Raw genomic sequence first — 18,249 nt, 5'->3', positions numbered from 1 at the left:
ACCCGGTAACTGTCGGCCGCATCGGGCAGTGTATGCCCAGCGCGGCCGACAGACGGAAATTTCCTGTTTTCCTTCCTACGGAAGGAACAGGGAAATGTCTCCTCCCCCGGGGGCAGAGCGCAGATGTCGGGCTATACACTGTGAGATTTCTCTCACAGTGTATGCCGCGGACATCTGCGGCTGGCAGCCGGCCAGATATAATGTCTGTCGGTCTGACAGACATTTTATCTTGCCGTGTATGCCCAGCATGACTAAAGTCTAGATAAGCTACATCTACGGTCCCCCCTTGATCTATTACTTTTGTCGCCCAGTAAAAAAAAGTCAATAAGATTTGTTTTGCATGACCTCCCCTGAGTAAATCCATGTTGTTTGGGACCCTGTAAATTGTTGAATTTGAGATATTCCACCACTCTTTCTTTTATTAGTGTTTCCATTAATTTTCCCACTACTGATGTAAGGCTTACTGGTCTGTAGTTACTGGTCTGTAGTTACTTGCTTCTTCTTTGCTTGCACTTTTGTACAGTGGTATTACATTTGCTCTTTTCCAGTCCTCTGGAATCACTCCTGATACTAGCGACTGGTTGAATAATGCTGTTAATGGTGTTACCAGGACCCCTTTAAGCAGTGACGTAACTATAAATTTTGCTCCCCCATGCCAAAAAAGTTTCAGACGCCCCCTCCCGCCCAACTCCCCCCCCCGCCCAAAGATCAAACACACCCAAAGACGACGTTTAAGGTGTGTGGTTACATGATACAGCAACGTGCCTTACACATTATGACACACTAAGTAATGCCACTTACAACACAGTGTGCCACACCGGAATGCCCCTTACAACAAATTATGCCACACAGCAATGCCCCTTACACATGCCACCCTGTAATAGTGCCCCTTATGCAATGCTCCCTGTAGTAGTGCCCATTATGCAGGGCCCCCTGTAATTGTGCCCATATGCAGTGCCCCTTGTAGTTTTGCCCCTTCAAGTAGTGCCCCTTCTAGTAGTGCCCCCTGTAGTTGTGCCCATTTTAGTAGTGCCCCCTGTAGTTGTGCCCAGTAGTTGCCCCCTGTAGTGAGCCCCCTGTAGGTGCCCCCAGTGGTAAGCCCCCTGTAGTTGCAACCAGTAGTCAGCCCACTGTAGTTGCCCCTAGTTGATCCCAATAGTGAGCCCCCTGTAGTTGCCCCTAGTGATCCCCCTGTAGTTGCCTCCAGTAGTGAGCCCCCTGTAGTTGCCCCCAGTAGATAGTCCTCTGTAGTTGCTCTCCCCCCCCCCACGCGCACACAAACACAAAAAAACAAAACAAAAAAAACCCACTTACCTTTATACCCGCTCCAGTGCTGCTGCTGCCCATACCCCGGCATCCGTTCCTCGGCACTATGGGAGTGACGTCATGACGTCACTCCCATAGTGCTCTGCGGGACCCGGAAGACGGAGCTCACTCCTGAGCTCCGTCCCCGGCGTCCGCTCCTCGGCACTATGGGAGTGACGTCATGACGTCACTCCCATAGTGCCCTGCGGGACCCGGAAGTCGGAGGGAGCTCCGTCCTCCGGCTACCGCCGGGTGTTTCAATAGGAGCCGGGCGCCCGCTGGTAACACACTCAGCGGGCGCCCGGCAGATGGAGGGAGTCACGGGAGTTCCTCCACTGAGTGGCGTAACTACTGCCCCCGTCGCCCCCAAGCTATCCAGCGCCTCCAAGCCACCGCGGGGGCAGTAGTTACGCCACTGCCTTTAAGCTCTTTTAGAATCCTTGGATGTATCCCATCTGGCCCCATTGATTTATCCACTTTCAGTTTAGAGAGTTCTGTTAGGACCCTCTCCTCTGTAAATGAAATTTCATGTACTTTTTTTTTTTTTAATGCCTCTGCAGCCTAACTGTGGCCCCTTCCTCTCTTTTTCTGTAGTGTATACTGAACAAAAATAATTTAGATAATCTGCTATTTCCTTGTCTCCCTCGATCGTGTACTCACTCTCTGTCTTAAGTCTTATTATTCCTCCATGTGACTTCCACCTTTCACTTATGTACTTAAAAAAAGTTTTGCTCCCTTTATCCACTGACTGGGTCATTTTCTCCTCAGCTTCTGCCTTTGCAGCCTAATCACCTTCTTAGCCTCCTTCCTCCTGGCAAGATACGCCTCTTTGTCGTTACTATTTTGGGTCTTCTTATATTTCCTAAAAGCCATCTTTTTTAAATTTCACACTAGTTGATACCTCTTTTGTAAACCACACTGGCTTCCTTTTCCTGGTACTTTTCCTAACCCTTTTAATACAAAAGTCTGTCGCCTTTAGTATTAAATTTTTTATTTTGTCCCACCTCTCCTGCACTCCTTCCAAGTTCCTCCAATCTGCCACTCACTCAGTAACACATCTCTCTATCTCTGCAAAGTCAGCCTTCCTAAAATCTAACACTTTTGTTTTTGTATGGCATGAATTGGATCCTGGGCCTCATTCAGAGGCGGTCGGAGGATGCAAGCGGTCGCTCAGAAACTGGGCGGCCGCTTGCATCCTGACCGCCCGCCTCTGTTGCGGTCGTTAGGCTGTGGGTTAACACCCACAGCTCTAACGACCGCTCCGGTGATGGCCACGATGGTCAGAGACCATCGCGACCATCGGGGCTTACGACGAGACCCTAGGGTAGGGTCTCCCTTGTCGTATGCCCCGGAGAGCTTCTGGCTCTGTCTGATGATGTCAGTGGGGCTGCCCCCAAACGGTAGGCGTTCCCATGGGCTGCCACCCCCCCGGCCCGCCTTCCAAACGGGGCGAGCTGTCAAACATCGACAGCTTGCCCCCTTTGGATCGAGACCCGCTACGACCGGCGCTGTCTGTCGTAGCGGGTCTCACGCATGCGCACGACAGCGCCGTCGTGCGCATGCTCTGTGGGAGGCCATCGACCCGGTCCGAGCGCATCGGCGCTAACGACCGGGTCTGAATGACCCCCTCTCTCTTTATACTAAACCATACTAGTAATGTCCTGCAATAGGTACCTATCCAGTTCCTGTCCCTGTCCAGGTGGTCTATAGATCACCCCAGTGTGCATCTCCGGTAGTGCTGAGGACACCTCACGAGAGTGATGAACACGGGGGGTGTGCCACAAGGCCACGCCCTCCTAGCGAGCCAATATCCCATTTTCAGAAGTGCGTGCCGTGGGCGCACCAAGGGGTTTGCTTGCCGCATTGGGAGTCACCAACCCCAGTGCAGCCACTGCATCTGGCTATCTGCCTGTATGGCTCTGTCTTACTGAGCTGCTGTTTCTGTTCCAGTCCAGCATCACTGCTAGAGATATTCCTCAGTCCTCCAACATGGATGACTCAAGGGGGGAAATGTAATAGGATAGAAATCACAAAGAAATGGTTCTGGGCAGCGATATTGCTCAGACTACATGCAATCAGAGATATCTGTCCAGACAGAACATAATGAAGAGCCACATTAAACGGAATGGGTATGTAATGCTGGCTGTCAGGATGTCTACTGTCAAAATACCGACAGCGGCATCCCGATGGTTGGTTTCCCGACAGGGGTTGGGTAAGTATATTTACCCTTCTCCCCCTAACCCTCCCTTCTTGTAGCCTAACTCTCCCCTCCCCGCACCCTAACCCTCCCCATTAGTTCCTAAACCTAAGTCTCCCCTCTTCGTGCCTAAACCTAACCCTCTCCCCTTCATGCCTATCCCTAACCCTTCCACCAGTGGTGCCTAACCCTAACCCTCCCCCCTAGGGGTGCCTATCCCTAACCTCCCCCACAAAAAAATCTAACCCTAACGCCACTACGCTGCATAAACCTAACACTCCTCCCCAGCGGCTACCGCTAAGGGCGCCCCGGACTTACCTCGTTCAGGCTGGCATCCTTCTGTGTTCCGGCGTCGGTATTAAGATAGGTGTCGGTATTTCGACGCCTATCTTAAGCCCAGTGTCGGACTTTCAGCGTCAGGATTCAGACCGGCGGCATGCCGACCACCAGTCTGATAACTACCTCCCCAATGAACATATTACTTTGTCACTAATTAATACTCAATTCATGGCCCCCAAATGTAATAAAAATATTCATGAGTTATAATGATTTCAAATTTTAAATACTTTATTACTGGTGTCAACAATGGCTAAAAATTATAACAATGTTTTAACTGGGGTCATATTAATGAGTAATAGACGCACCAATTATACTACAAATTTGTGGCACTACAAGTGCTAGCGTGGACGTACTTCTATCAATAATATGGCCAATATTAAAATAAAAATATAATTTTTCTTAATAATTTTAAATGTTAGAATTTTTTAACAGTATTGTCCCCAATGAATAAATTAAATAAGTACTAAAAATAATGCAACATTTACTGGTGCAATAGACACAATTAATACCATAATAAAAAGTAGCAGCTACAATGAAAAGCTGTAACAAAATAAAATCAAAAGAACATGAATTAGTACTTCTATGAACAATAAAATCCTGGAGTCAAAAACCCCAGAGTAATGATGGCAATAATAATGTTCCTTGGTAGGAAATTATTCCGTAGTGGGTACATTATAGATGGTGCAGAGGGCGCTGCGGCTGCAGCAGTCAATGAGAGTCTGTCTGACTCTCATCGGCTGCTGGTTAACGCACACATCACCGCCGCGCTGGCGGCGATGTGTGTGTTAGAATGCACAGCATGAGCCCGCCTGCCACCCTCCTCCTGGTGCTATCGGGCAAGCGTTCAGGGGGAGGGAAGGGGCTCAGCTGTGCAGCACAGGACCGGCGCTGGGAAGCCTAGCGCCGGTCCTGTGTAAATGTGTAGTGCTGACCGCACTCACTGCAGTCGGCACTACACTGGCTAACTAGGACGGGCCGGCAGCGCCTCACGCCCCCGGTCCCATGGCGCCTAGGGTACTTGCCCCGCTCGCCCTGCCCTAGTTATGCCAATGTCCCTCACTCAGCTGAACCGTGTCTGTAAGGGTCATTTAACTCCTCAGTACCTGGGTCCAGGGCCGGATTTACGGGGGGCGATCGTCCCTGGGCCCCCACACGTTAAGGGCCCCCACACCCATCGGGGTTAAAGTGGACCGGAGGAGGCGGAACCAGTTCCGCCTCCTCCGGCCAACCTAACCCCGGCGCCGCAGGGAGGCTCCTATTACCAGGCGCCCGCTGTAAACAGCGGGCGCCCGGCTCCCTCCCCGCAGCGGCAGCCGGAGTCAAAGGCTTGAGCTCACATGAGCTCCAGCTTCCGGCTCACGCAGAGCACTATGGCAGAGACGTCATGACGTCTCTGCCATAGTGTGGAGGAGCAGCCGAGCGGACTGCAGCGGACGCGGGACTAAGGTTAAGGTAAGTATGAGCTTTTTTTTTTTTTTAGTGCAAGCGGCCTACTGGGGGCATTACTGGCGGGGGGCATTACTAAAGGGGACATTACTCGGGGGGGCAGCATTACACATTACACCTGGGGCATTACTCAGGGAGGCATTACTACTGGGGGCATTACTGGTGGGGGGCATTATTCAGGGGCGAGCATTACTACTGGGGCATTACTCGGGGAGGGGGGAGGCATTACTACTGGGGCATTACTGGCAGGGGCATTATTCAGGGGGGAGCATTGCTACTGGGGCATTACTCGGGGAGGGGGGAGGCATTACTACTGGGGGCATTATTCAGGGGGAGCTTTACTACTGGGGCATTACTCGGGGAGGGGGGAGGCATTACTAATGGGGGCATTATTCAGGAGGGAGCATTGCTACTGGGGCATTACTCGGGGAGGGGGGAGGCATTACTACTGGGGGCATTACTACTGGGGGGGGCATTATTCAGGGGGGAGCATTGCTACTGGGGCATTACTCGGGGAGGGGGGAGGGATTACTACTGGGGGCATTACTGGCGGGGGCATTATTCAGGGGGGAGCATTGCTACTGGGGCATTACTCAGGGAGGGGGGGGGCATTATTCAGGGGGAGCATTACTACTGGGGCATTACTCGGGGAGGGGGGGAGGCATTATTCAGGGGGGAGCATTACTACTGGGGCATTACTCGGGGAGGGGGGAGGCATTACTACTGGGGGCATTACTGGGGGGGGGGGAATTACTACGGGGAACATTACTCGGGGGGAAGCATTACTGCTGGGGGCATTCATCAGGGGGCATTTCTATTGGGAGTTCTACTAGAGAGGGGGCATTAGCATTGGGGGCACTAATAGAGGGGCATTACTACTGGGGGCATTTCTACAGAGGGCTCTACTAAAGGGGGAAATGACTACTGGGGGCCTTACTATTGGGGGCACAACTGCATGGGTATTTCTACTGGGGGATTTATACAGGGGGCATTACTATTGGGCACATGCCCAATTACTACTGGGGAGCATTACTATTTGGGGCACAACTACAGGGCCCTACTGGGGGCATTTATACAGAGGGTATTACTACAGGGGGCACTACTAATGGGAGTATTTCATAGGGGGCACTGCATAGGGCACTACTACTGGGTATACTGGATACGGGGCACTACCACTGTGGGCACTGACACTAGTGGGGGCTCTGCATAAGGTCCCCATTGCGCATACCCCCAGTTTGTCACATTTAATAGGGACCCCCACATGTTTGTTGCCCAGGGGCCCCCACAGACCTTAATCCGACCCTGCCTGGTCCTTTTTTGTTTCACAGGTAGCATAAAATGAGAATGGTGCGAGCCACAGCACACCACCGGCCTGTAGGTAGGGTCAGATAGGGTAAAGCACTCGGGACCATGGAGCAGTACCAATTGGACTATCCATCCCCACTTCCACCACCTATTGGCTATAAAGAACCTTAAACATTAAGTGGCTATCTGCTATGCATATATGGTCTTTTTTTATTCCTTTTATTCCTCTTTAAACCCCTCTTGTTTTATACTTTAGTGTTATTTTATTTCATTAATTAATTATTTTTTTTTAGATTCATGATCATTATTTTTATCTCTCATTTTATTTGATTTTATTTCTTTTAGCGCATGTTCATTTACATAATTGAATTATGGTTTCATCTTGGTGCATAATGTATGTTTTGTAGCCAATGTGTTTTGAGTCCAGGGATATGTGCTCGACTATCTAGTAAGAAGAGGACTCGGCAGGGTGGCCCGACATTGCTGGAACCCCCTCGCCTACAGACACAGATGCCCCCCCCCATAATAGTGTCAGTAGTTCCACTGCTGTTTGGGGTTTAGGATTACTATATCATACATTCTTACACAATTGTTACATTTCACCTATAAAATATAGGACTCATTCAGATTTGGACAAATGACATTTTCTTGTTCTTTTTTACATGAGATGCATGTTAGAACTGCTCATATGTATTTAGACTTTTGTGTATCATTAAACTGCATCCCCATAAGCCTGGATGGGGCAGGCAACAGCGGCAGCATAGGCCGAGCACAGTTAGGGCATTGCAAGATGATATTTTTGGGAAAATGTCTCTTTGATTCATGGTCTGCCATGGCTGAGGTTTTGAGAGAACCTTCATGTATTAATCTGCATATGTACAGCGTGTGTGAAGTTTGCATCATTTGTGTTCTCTTTCTTGATTTGTTTCATTCACAGATATGTTGGGGGGAAATTATTACCTGCATATCACAATTTTTGTGCTTTTAAAGAAAAAGTAAATAACATTTGGCCCTAAACTGCAGGGACCTGGTCCAGAGCAGAAGCACAGCTAGGAGAGGGGGATCAGTATGATTCCCGGCAGCGGCAGCCCGACACTGGAACAGATTCCGGCAACGGCAGGCCGACAGCGCTGGAAATCCTGATCGTCATAAGGTAAGTAATGACTAACCTAACCTAACCCCCCTAACTCTAACCCTCCTTAGGGGTGCCTAACCCTAACCTCCCCCCCAAGTGCCTAACCCTAACCTCCCCCCCAAGTGCCTAACCCTAATCCCCCCTGTAAGTGTCTAACCCTAACCCCCACCTTCCCCGCTGCCTAAACCTAAGTCCCCTAGGGGGGTGCCTAACCCTAAGTCCCCCTAAGTAGGTAACTAGAGAGCACATATATTAAGCTTTGGGCAAAGGCAGGCATCTTGGCTGCAGGCTACTGGAAACTCAGACACCAGGAACTATTTGCATATGCTGTGAAGACCAGCATTTAGGCCATTTTCCCGGTGACCTGTGCATGCGCTATAGACTCTGGGCATGCGATATAGACTCTGGTCGCACTCTAGTGCCCAGAGTCTATAAGTGCTGCGCTGGCCGTGCACCGCTCATTGCGCAGCCGGCCGCCGGGGGAGAGAAGGGGGCCCGTGTCCGAGACTGCACACGGGTCCCCTCCTCCCTAGAAACGCCCCTGCCTGCAGGTGTCAGTATCCTAACCCTGTTGGGATGCCAGCGTAGGGATCCTGAACGCCGGCATCCTGTGTCCAACCCAATGGTTACAATATAGCAGCAATCCCATTACAAATATAAATCTCTGTGTCAGGCTATTAGGAGAATCCTGTTGTTTAACATTTCTCCTTGGTTTGTTTCTTCAGGCCGTTTGTAATTATACAGAGTGTCATGGACTAAAATGCTAAGCACAGGCAAATGACGCAGGGATCAGAGAGGCTTTGGATGCCCACTTGGGCTCTGTCTATATTGTGACATCCACCCCTCCTACTCCTCCCTCAACCATCACAGGACATGCTGACAGGTGTGCAAGTGTGTGTGTGTGTGTGTGTGTGTGTGTGTTCGTTACTGGCGAGTTTGAGAACCTGTTAGCGTTCCTGGGAGCCATACCTGTTTTCTATCCAGAGAGATTTTGAAAAGGAGGTAATGATTTGTAATGGGATAGCTGAGAAAAATGATCAGATGCATGTTTAAGAAGTACTTAACTTGCTATTGAAAGTAATGTAGTATTTTTGCTCTAATACACAGTGGTGATGATGTGGTCTGGGATCATCTGAGAAAGGTTCCTCTGTTTACATCTCAGGACAAATTACATTTTTAATTTCTTTGTTTGTTTGACTTCCCGCCCAGATGTTTGTCCCGGGAAATAACGGGGTTGGAGAATAGTATTAGTGGCTTTTATTGTTATGTGGAATTGGTAACATCCTGTTTTTGTGTAGTCGCAATAAACATTCTCTAAACCTCACCCAAGAATGACCAGCTGTCAGGAAGTAACTGCAGTACAGTAAGATTGGGGGGGCGGTTTTTTAAAGAAGAGAATTGGAATAGCAGAACAGCATCTTTAGGTTACCAAGGCTCCAGATAATCACTAATGTCATATTTAGTCTTTGTAATTCTGGTTGCAGGCAGTGCCCATTATCAGCAAAATAAAGTGAAAGATCTGCAGTTGGAAACATTTTTACAAGCAGAATAAATGGTAAAGAGTGACTTATATATATATATATATACATACATACATACATGCATACATACATACACAGCCGACCCTAGCCAAATTGGTGCCCTAGGCAAAATTTTGACTGGTGCCCCCTAGCAGATAGTCCCACCGCCAATCATATATATATTGGGACATTGAAAGAATTTTCATATTTTGGCCTCTATTCACCATCACAATGGCATTGAAATGAAACAAACAAGATGTGCTTTAACTGCAGACTTTCAGATTTAATTTGAGGGTAATTACATCCAAATCAGGTGAACAGTGTAGGAATTACAACGGTTTCTATATTTCTATATGTGCCTCCCACTTTTTAAGGGGCCAAAAGTAATGGGACTATCAACTCAAAAGCTATTTCATGGACAGGTGTGGGCTATTCCCTCATTTCATTATCAATTAAGCAGGTAAAAGGTCTGGAGTTAATTCTAGGTGTGACATTTGCATTTGGAATCAGTTGCTATCGACTCTCAATATGAGATCCAAAGAGCTGTCACTATCAGCAAGCCATCATTAGGCTGAAAATTCAAAACAAACCCATCAGAGAGATAGCAAAAACATTAGGTGTGGCCAAATCAACTGTTTGGAACATTCTTAAAAAGAAAGAACGCACCGGAGAGCTCAGCAACACCAAAAGACCCGGAAGACCACGGAAAACAACTGTGGTGGATGACAGAAGAATTATTTCCCTGGTGAAGAAAAACCCCTTCACAACAGTTGGCCATATCAAGAACACTCTCCAGGAGGTAGGTGTATATGTGTCAAAGTCAACAATCAAGAGAAGACTTCACAAGAGTGAATATAGAGGGTTCACCACAAGATGTAAACCATTGGTGAGCCTCAAAAACAGGAACACCAGATTAGAGTTTGCCAAACAACATCTAAAAAAGCCATTACAGTTCTTGAACAACAACCTATGGACAAATGAGACAAAGATCAACTTGTACCAGAGTGATGGGAAGAGAAGAGTATGGAGAAGGAAAGGAACTGCTCATGATCCAAAACATACTGTCACGCTGGGAGGCAGTTTTCTGGAAGCTGAGGCCTGAGGCTGCGGGAGGAAACGGAGGCGAGGGGCCTGAATGTACGACCTCCGCATCCACGGGTCTTGGTCGTTGGCGAGACCTAGTCAAAGGTGTGGAATCTAACCCACTAGATGGTGTTCGCCAGTGACCCCACCAATCGGGATGTGGGCTTGAGCTGCACCTCGTAAGCAGGTCGCGGTCCTTTGACTAGGTGACCAAAGCCAGCGGGAAAAAGGAGACACAAACACTCGTGGCCCAAAGGGTTGGTGCCAGTAAGGGGCACGTAGGGACACTGTACTTGGGGTACAAGGAAGTGTGCACTGTGGACACACTCTACAGGGTTGCCGGTCAGAAAGAGTGCACCATGGTGCAATACTGTAACACAGGCAGCGGTGGTAACGCACTGGTGGAATGGAGGCATACTGCACACAGGCGAGGTGGTAAAGCACTGGTGAGATGAATGATATAGCTGCACACAGGCTGAGGTGGTAAAGCACTGGTGAGATGGACGATATAGCTGCACACAGGCTGAGGTGGTAAAGCACTGGTGAGATAAACGATATCGCTGCACACAGGAATAGATCACTGGAAGCAAGGGAACCTGGAACGAGAGACCACTAGTAACACTAGCAGCGACAATGGTTGTTCATGCAACTACCTGATACACAGGAGCCGGATATATACCCCTAGAAGCCCACTGATTGGTCCACAGCGTCAGCTGACCGGCCAGACTGTCAGGGAAGGAAGGACAGTCAGAAAAGGAAGTGTCATGGCGGCGCCCATGACAGGGACTCCCATCCCCGCGCACCAGGCCGCCCGGGACACCAGCATCAGGGAGAATGCTCAGCACCTCCCAGGTCGCCGCACCAGCCGCCCGACTGCCCGGGAAGTCAGAGGAAGCCGGCGGGACGGTAAGGGACGGCCGATCCCCGGCTGAACTCTGACACATACCACCTCATCAGTGAAGCATGGTGGTGGTAGTGTCATTGGCGTGGGCATGTATGGCTGCCAATGGAACTGGTTCCCTTGTATTTATTGATGATGTGACTGCTGACAAAAGCAGCAGAATGAATTCTGAAGTGCTTCGGGCAATATTATATGCTCATATTCAGTCAAATGCTTCAGAACTCATTGAACGGCGCTTCACAGTGCAGATGGACAATGACCAGAAGCATACTGCAAAAGCAACCAAAGAGTTTTTTAAGGCTAAAAAGTGGAATGTTATGCAATGGCCAAGTCAATCCCCTGACCTGAAACCGATTGAGCATGCATTTCACTTGATGAAGACAAAACTGAAAGGAAAATGTCCCAAGAACAAGCAGGAACTGAAGACATTTGCAGTAGAGGCCTGGCAGAGCATCACCAGGGATGAAACCCAGCGTCTGGTGATGTCTATGCGTTCCAGACTTCAGGCTGTAATTGCCTGCAAAGGATTTGCAACAAAGTATTAAAAAGTGAAAGTTAGATTTAGGATTGTTTAGTTTGTCCCATTACTTTTGGCCCCTTAAAAAGTGGGAGGCACATATAGAAACCGTTGTAATTCGTACACCGTTCACCTGATTTGGATGTAATTACCCTCAAATTAAATCTGAAAGTCTGCAGTTAAAGCACATTTTGTTTGTTTCATTTCAAAGCCATTGTGGTGGTGAATAGAGGCCAAAATAAATAAATAAATATATATATATATATATATTATATATATACACACACACACACACAACGTGGACGGCGGTACTCAGAGCAACAAATGGCAGTCACAAGCAGGTAAGTAGAAACTCCAACATTTCAGAGCGCTTTTTAATGCTCCATCTTCAGAGTTACAATGTATATAAATAACAAAATACACTTACTTTATAACACCAACACCACACCACGTGAGCGCGGCTCCAGGACTTCCGGGAACGGCATAGGGATGGCGCTCGTATGCGACGTCATCACCGAGCGTCGGGAGTCATGTACACTGCTAAACATAAACACAGAAAATAATGAATAGATGGCTGAGCTCCAATTCTGAGTCCGCCTAACTACAGAGGGTGCAGGGGGTGTGGTTGCTATGGGGCCTGGCAGCTTAAGGGGCCCGCCGGCCCAGCGATCGCACCCCCTGCACCCTCCATTTGCTGGGCGCTCGCTGAGATTGTGTTACCAGCGGGTGCCCTGCTCCTTGTCTCCCCTCACGGCACCAGCGGCAGCCGGAGGACGGAGCTCACTCCTGAGCTCCGGCTTCCGGGTACCACAGTGCACTATGGGAGTGACGTCACTCCCATAGTTTCGAGGAGCCGGCGCCGGACGGCAGCAGGCACTGGAGCAGGGTTTAAGGTAAGTAATTTTGTGTGTGTGTGTGTGTAAGTGTGCGCACAGGGGGGGGGGGGCTTACTACAGGGGCATCATATGGGAGCACTATTGGGAGCACTACAACTGGGGCACTTCAAGTGGCATTGCAAGGAGCAGTACTATTGGGGGTGCTACAAGAGCATTACTTCTGGGGGCACTACAAGAGCATTACTACTGGGGGCACTGCAGGGAGCATTACTATTGGGGGTACTACAAGAGCATTACTTCTGGGGGTGCTACAAGAGCATTACTTCTGGGGGCACTACAAGAGCATTACTACTGGGGGCACTGCAGGGAGCATTACTACTGGGGGCACTACAAGGGCCACTGCAGGGGGAATCATCCCTTTAATTCGAGTCATGTGAATATTATTAGGGCGCTGTGTATGTGTCTGTGAGCTGGGCGGAGGGTTTTGGTGAAAACAGGGGTGGCATTGTGAACCTTTACCTAGTGCGCCCTGAAACCTTGCACCGGCCCTGTATTTGCAACAAATGCATTCGTTATTAGGCACCAATAAAACAACTCTTAGGGCAGTGGTTCCCAAACTTTTGCGAATCATGTCGCTCTAGAGATCATCAGCATATTTTCCATGGCACCCGAGCCAAAAGTTGGTGCTTAAATGTCACCCTTGGGTTCAGTTATGTGGTGGTTGACAGGGCTGTGCTTCTTTTTGTCAACATATTTTTTTGTTTGCCAGTCATTAGCACTGGTTTTGCCTATCACACTTAATAAATATAATTTTATTTGGTATTGAACCACCAACCTCAGGCACCCCAGGGTGCCATGGCACCCAGTTTGGGAACCACTGTCTTAGGGGTTGATTTTGCCTGTTAAACAACTGCTACTTTAAAACATTGGGCAGTCTCGCCGATGTCAGAACTCTGCACTCTATTACATTTACTCCTTTGGGGCATATTCAATTACCGGTGAAAAGTCCCAGACTTTTTGCATGGTGCACTTTCCGCCGTCATCGCTGGTTTGCCTCCGGAAAAGTAATGCACTCGTCACCACTTTTCGCCCTATTCAATTGCAATGGACGCGAAAAAGGGACCCCCCCCCAAAAGATGCACTGACATGGGGGTTCACTATGGATACCCCCGATTATCCCTGCTGAAGGTATTTGGTGTGCTGAAATGCTCTCACTAGCTGCTATTTAGCGTCTTTGCACAAGTGGGGAAAAATAGCATTTAGCATTTTTTTTTTTTTTAACAAAAATAACCAGTCCCAGCAAATTTGGGGTACATAAAAATGGGTGCTAGCATGGTTAAAATTCGCTAGAGTGAGTTTTAAAAAACATAAAAATGCACCTTCAGCAATTACCTGCAATCAAAAAAACAGCTTGGGCAAACTTGAGGGACCCCCTTGAGTCTATTTCGCTAGTTTTTAAGTTTGTCCCCAACTTTGGCTTTTTTGCCCCCAAAACAAAAGTACTTTTTGGGGTGATCTAAAATATTTTTTTAAACATTTTTGACACAGTTTACCTTTGGGGGACTGCCCCAAGGCTGCAGGGGTGTTCCCGCAACTTTGCACCCCAAACTCCCAATTCTGCACTTTCTTTTCGCCTGCATTCAGAGGCGAATCTTTTCCGCTGGTTACAAGGTGCAGACTTTTCGCATCGGCGAAGAGTCTTCGGAATTGAATACAGGAATAAAGTTTCCACCTGGCGAAATGACGTCACCGGCGAAAACTTTTAGCCGAAAACGGCTTATCGCGGCTAGTTGAATACGGCCCTAAGTCTTATGTGCAAAGGTTTGCTTAAACTTGCTCATGAAAGCATAATATATGCCCAAGCAACGATCACTAATCAGTGCAGCATAAAGAGATTAACATGAGCAATAAGAAACACAGAGTTGCACTGACAGATCCGCAGATTTAAAGGGGCTTTCCACCTCCATATAACATGAATGTATTTCTGCCTGCAAATGTTACTATATTATTTTATAGTTTTTATTTTCTTCTGTGCATAATGACAAAGACTTTCTACTACTTTAGCAGTTGCAGCATGGGTTGCAGGCATTGCACTTGATTATGACATTAACTGCTCTGTATGAACAATGCACATGGTAAATGTAAGCTGTGCAATATCTAACATAAACGGAAATAAAGAGCTCTGCTCGGCAGATAAAAAGACCTTCTGAGAAACAAAAAGGAAGTGAGAAATAAATATACTAAGTAAAAGTCGCAGGAGAGCATGTACAAACTAATAAATGAAAGCGGTCTGATAGTGGAAAACCATGATTCAGACCTACTTTGTGCTTTACTTTTAATCATATTTACTTTTATTTCTTTCTGCAGGATCCTATTTTATTATTGCATAAAAAATACAATTATTTGCAAATATTGTTTTATTGGGCTCTATTTATTAACATTATTTTTACTAAAATAAAGTGAAAAAGGGTGTTTTCACACCCTTTTCACATTATTTTAGTTTCACCTGTAGTTATTACAGGGCAATTGGAGTAGAATTAGTAAAATTCTACTCCAACCCCCAGTATCACTTATTTTTAGTAAAGCAGATCACATTTCCCATAATTGTAATGGGAAATGTGATCCGACCTAAGTTACTAAAAATAAATTGTAAAAAAATACCGGGGGAAGCCCTGTGATAATAACGCCACCTGGAGGTGGCGTTATCCAGGGTCTCCCCCGGTTACCGGGCTCCCACTCTGCTCTAATGGGGAGAGCAGAGGCGGGAGCCGGCCCCAGTAATCAGCTATGTGGTCTAAGCAGACCGCAAGCTGATTGTTGTACAAAAAAGAAAACATTGAAACATTTTTTTTTTACTTACCTGACTCCAGGGACCGGTGATGGGGCCTCCGGTGATGGCTCCTCTCCGGTCAGCTGGTCTCCCAGAGTACACTGGGGCCCGGTCATCAGGTGATCGGGCCCCAGTGCAGTATGGGAGATCACCTGATCGGGAAGCCCGGAGAAGATCACCGGAGGCCAGGAGGATGCAGGTAAGTGTAATGAAGGGGGGGGGGGTCGCGGGTGGGGGGAGGGGGGGTCACGGGGGTCCGGGATCGCGGGGGCGGGGCTTAGCACTGGGGGGTGGGGCATAGCGTCGGTGGGGGGGATAGTAGCGGTGGTCAGTCGGCGCATGCGCGGGCTCTTAGTCGCGGTATTTTTTCCAAAAATACTGCGACTAGAGTGCGGATGGGATCCGCAGGGACAGAGCTTTATCGCAAGCTCTGTCCCTGCAAGGGATTTATAGTAAATCCCTGTGATATTGCCTGAATTCGCAATGCGAATTCACTCGGTAATATCACACTACAATCCGCATTCAATATGCGGATTGTAGTAAATAGAGCCCCTAGTCTTTGGAGCCAATGCAGATTTCATCAAATAATGGGGCATATTCAGCATTGTACGCGGTGGTGTCCCTCTCCGCCGTGACACCCGGTGCAGGGATGGATGCCATGTGCGTGGTGCAGCTGTACACCACCGAAGAGGGGGCGTGGTCTCGCTAACAGGGGGTGTGGCCTGGTGTCCCGAACCCCGGTCCGTGCCGTGGGTATCATCACTGGGGTGGTGGGGGGTGCGTAGTGCCGGCTCCCTCACTGTGACAAGAGCCGAGTGCTGCACTTAATGCTACAGTACAGCACCCGGCTCCTGTCACTGAGGGGGAGCCTGCACCTTGGTGTCACATCTCGGTGGGTGACAACCGGGTGTGGCCCGCACCCTCCTTGTGACAGCATTGATTGCACGTATGCAGCGGCGGATTGGGATGGAAAACCAGCCCAGGAAATTTCTGGAAGCAGCCCTTATGGAGGCGGGTCTGTTGAGGGGGCGGGGTCTGTGAAGGGGCAGGATACTCTTTTTGGGGCCCCCCATCCCTTTGAACTAGCTGCAGGCCAGTCAGTTTGGAAGTCTTTTTTCTTACCTATATTGTGGTTTCTCTGCAAAGGGGGAACCTCTGAAGAATTTGAGCCTCTCTGCGCAGCGTCTTCAGCCGGTATTCACTCTTCATGTAGATCACACTGTCTGGAAGATGCCTGTTTACGTAGAAATATAACCAATGTCATCATCATAACCAGATAATGTATAGTAACAGAAGTTTTTGTGCAGGGAAAAATGTGAATTTCCCTGATCAAAAAATGTCTGTGTCTTTCCAGGCCCCCGTGTTACTCCAGACCCCCCTTACATCTCTCCATCCTCAGGCCTCCATGTCTCTCTCCAGGACTCCCTGCGTCTCTCCATACCCAGGCCCACCTGTAGCTCTCAGCCTCATTACCCCAGCCCCAGTGTGTCTCAGTCTCAGACCCAGAGTGTCTCAGCCTCATTCCTCAGACCCAGAGTGTCTCAGCCTCATTCCTCAGACCCAGAGTGTCTCAGCCTCAGACCCAGAGTGTCTCAGCCTCATTCCTCAGACCCAGAGTGTTTCAGCCTCATTCCTCAGACCCAGAGTGTCTCAGCCTCATTCCTCAGACCCAGAGTGTCTCAGCCTCATTCCTCAGACCCAGAGTGTCTCAGCCTCATTCCTCAGACCCAGAGTGTCTCAGCCTCATTCCTCAGACCCAGAGTGTCTCAGCCTCATTCCTCAGACCCAGAGTGTCTCAGCCTCATTCCTCAGACCCAGAGTCTCAGCCTCAGACCCAGAGTGTCTCAGCCTCATTCCTCAGACCCAGAGTGTCTCAGCCTCATTCCTCAGACCCAGAGTGTCTCAGCCTCATTCCTCAGACCCAGAGTGTCTCAGCCTCATTCCTCAGACCCAGAGTGTCTCAGCCTCATTCCTCAGACCCAGAGTGTCTCAGCCTCATTCCTCAGACCCAGTGTGCCTCTCAGACCCAGTGTGTCTCCCAGACCCATCCCCCCAGACCCAGTGTGTGTCTCTCAGACCCATCGCCCCAGACCCAGTGTGTCTCCCAGACCCATCCCCCAGACCCAGTGTGTGTCTCCCAGACCCATCCCCCCAGACCCAGTGTGTCTCCCAGACCCATCCCCCCAGACCCAGTGTCTCCCAGACCCATCCCCCCAGACCCAGTGTGTGTCTCTCAGACCCATTCCTCCCAGCCTGTGTTTGTCTCAACCCCATTCCCCAGCCCCAGTGTGTGTCTGCCTCATTCCCCCCAACCCCAGTGTGTCTCAACCCTTCTCCAGTCCCAGTGTGTGTCAGTGTCAGCCTCAGAGTCGAACTTTAATGTGTCGACTTTCAGACCGTGACGATCTTCAGTCCCTGGAGACCTTCATACTTGTCGACCTTGTTACAAGTCGACCTTTAGTGTGTCGACCATTTTACTATATGAGTGTCAACCTACTGCCTGTCGACCTTGTTAATAGTCGACCCGGAGTAAGTGCCTAACCCTGGAACTAACCCTAAAAAAAAAAAATATGTGTCGACCATTTGACTATATGAGTGTCAACCTACCTGCCTGTTGACCTTCAGACCTGTCGACCTTGTTACCAGTTGACCTTTAGTGTGTGACCCTGTCGACCATCAGTCCCTGTCGATTTACAGCCTGTTGACCTTCATACCTGTCGACCTTTAGTGTGTCAACCTTCTGACCCTGTCAACCTATTGACTGTCGACCTTCAGTACCTGTCGACCTATTGCGTGTCGACCTTCTGTACCTGTTGACCTATTGCCTGTCGACCT

At 49.0% G+C, this 18,249-nt stretch overlaps 1 protein-coding gene across 1 annotated transcript in view; it reads right to left on the bottom strand.

Moving 5' to 3' along the window:
- Window positions 1-18,249, bottom strand: part of RCSD1 (RCSD domain containing 1) — a 136,733-nt gene that overhangs the window by 91,549 nt on the left and 26,935 nt on the right. The window contains exons 2-3 of the mRNA XM_088444408.1: window positions 16,537-16,648; window positions 12,176-12,288 (exon numbers count right to left, since the gene is read on the bottom strand). The gene's annotated coding sequence lies outside the window, so the exon portion shown is untranslated. The remainder of the gene's footprint in view (window positions 1-12,175; window positions 12,289-16,536; window positions 16,649-18,249) is intronic.

This window comes from Taudactylus pleione, unplaced genomic scaffold, assembly GCF_031769625.1.
Source record: "Taudactylus pleione unplaced genomic scaffold, aTauple2 ptg000361l, whole genome shotgun sequence".
Classification (NCBI taxonomy): Eukaryota; Metazoa; Chordata; class Amphibia; order Anura; family Myobatrachidae; genus Taudactylus; species Taudactylus pleione.
This window is presented reverse-complemented; position numbering and strand designations above follow the sequence as displayed.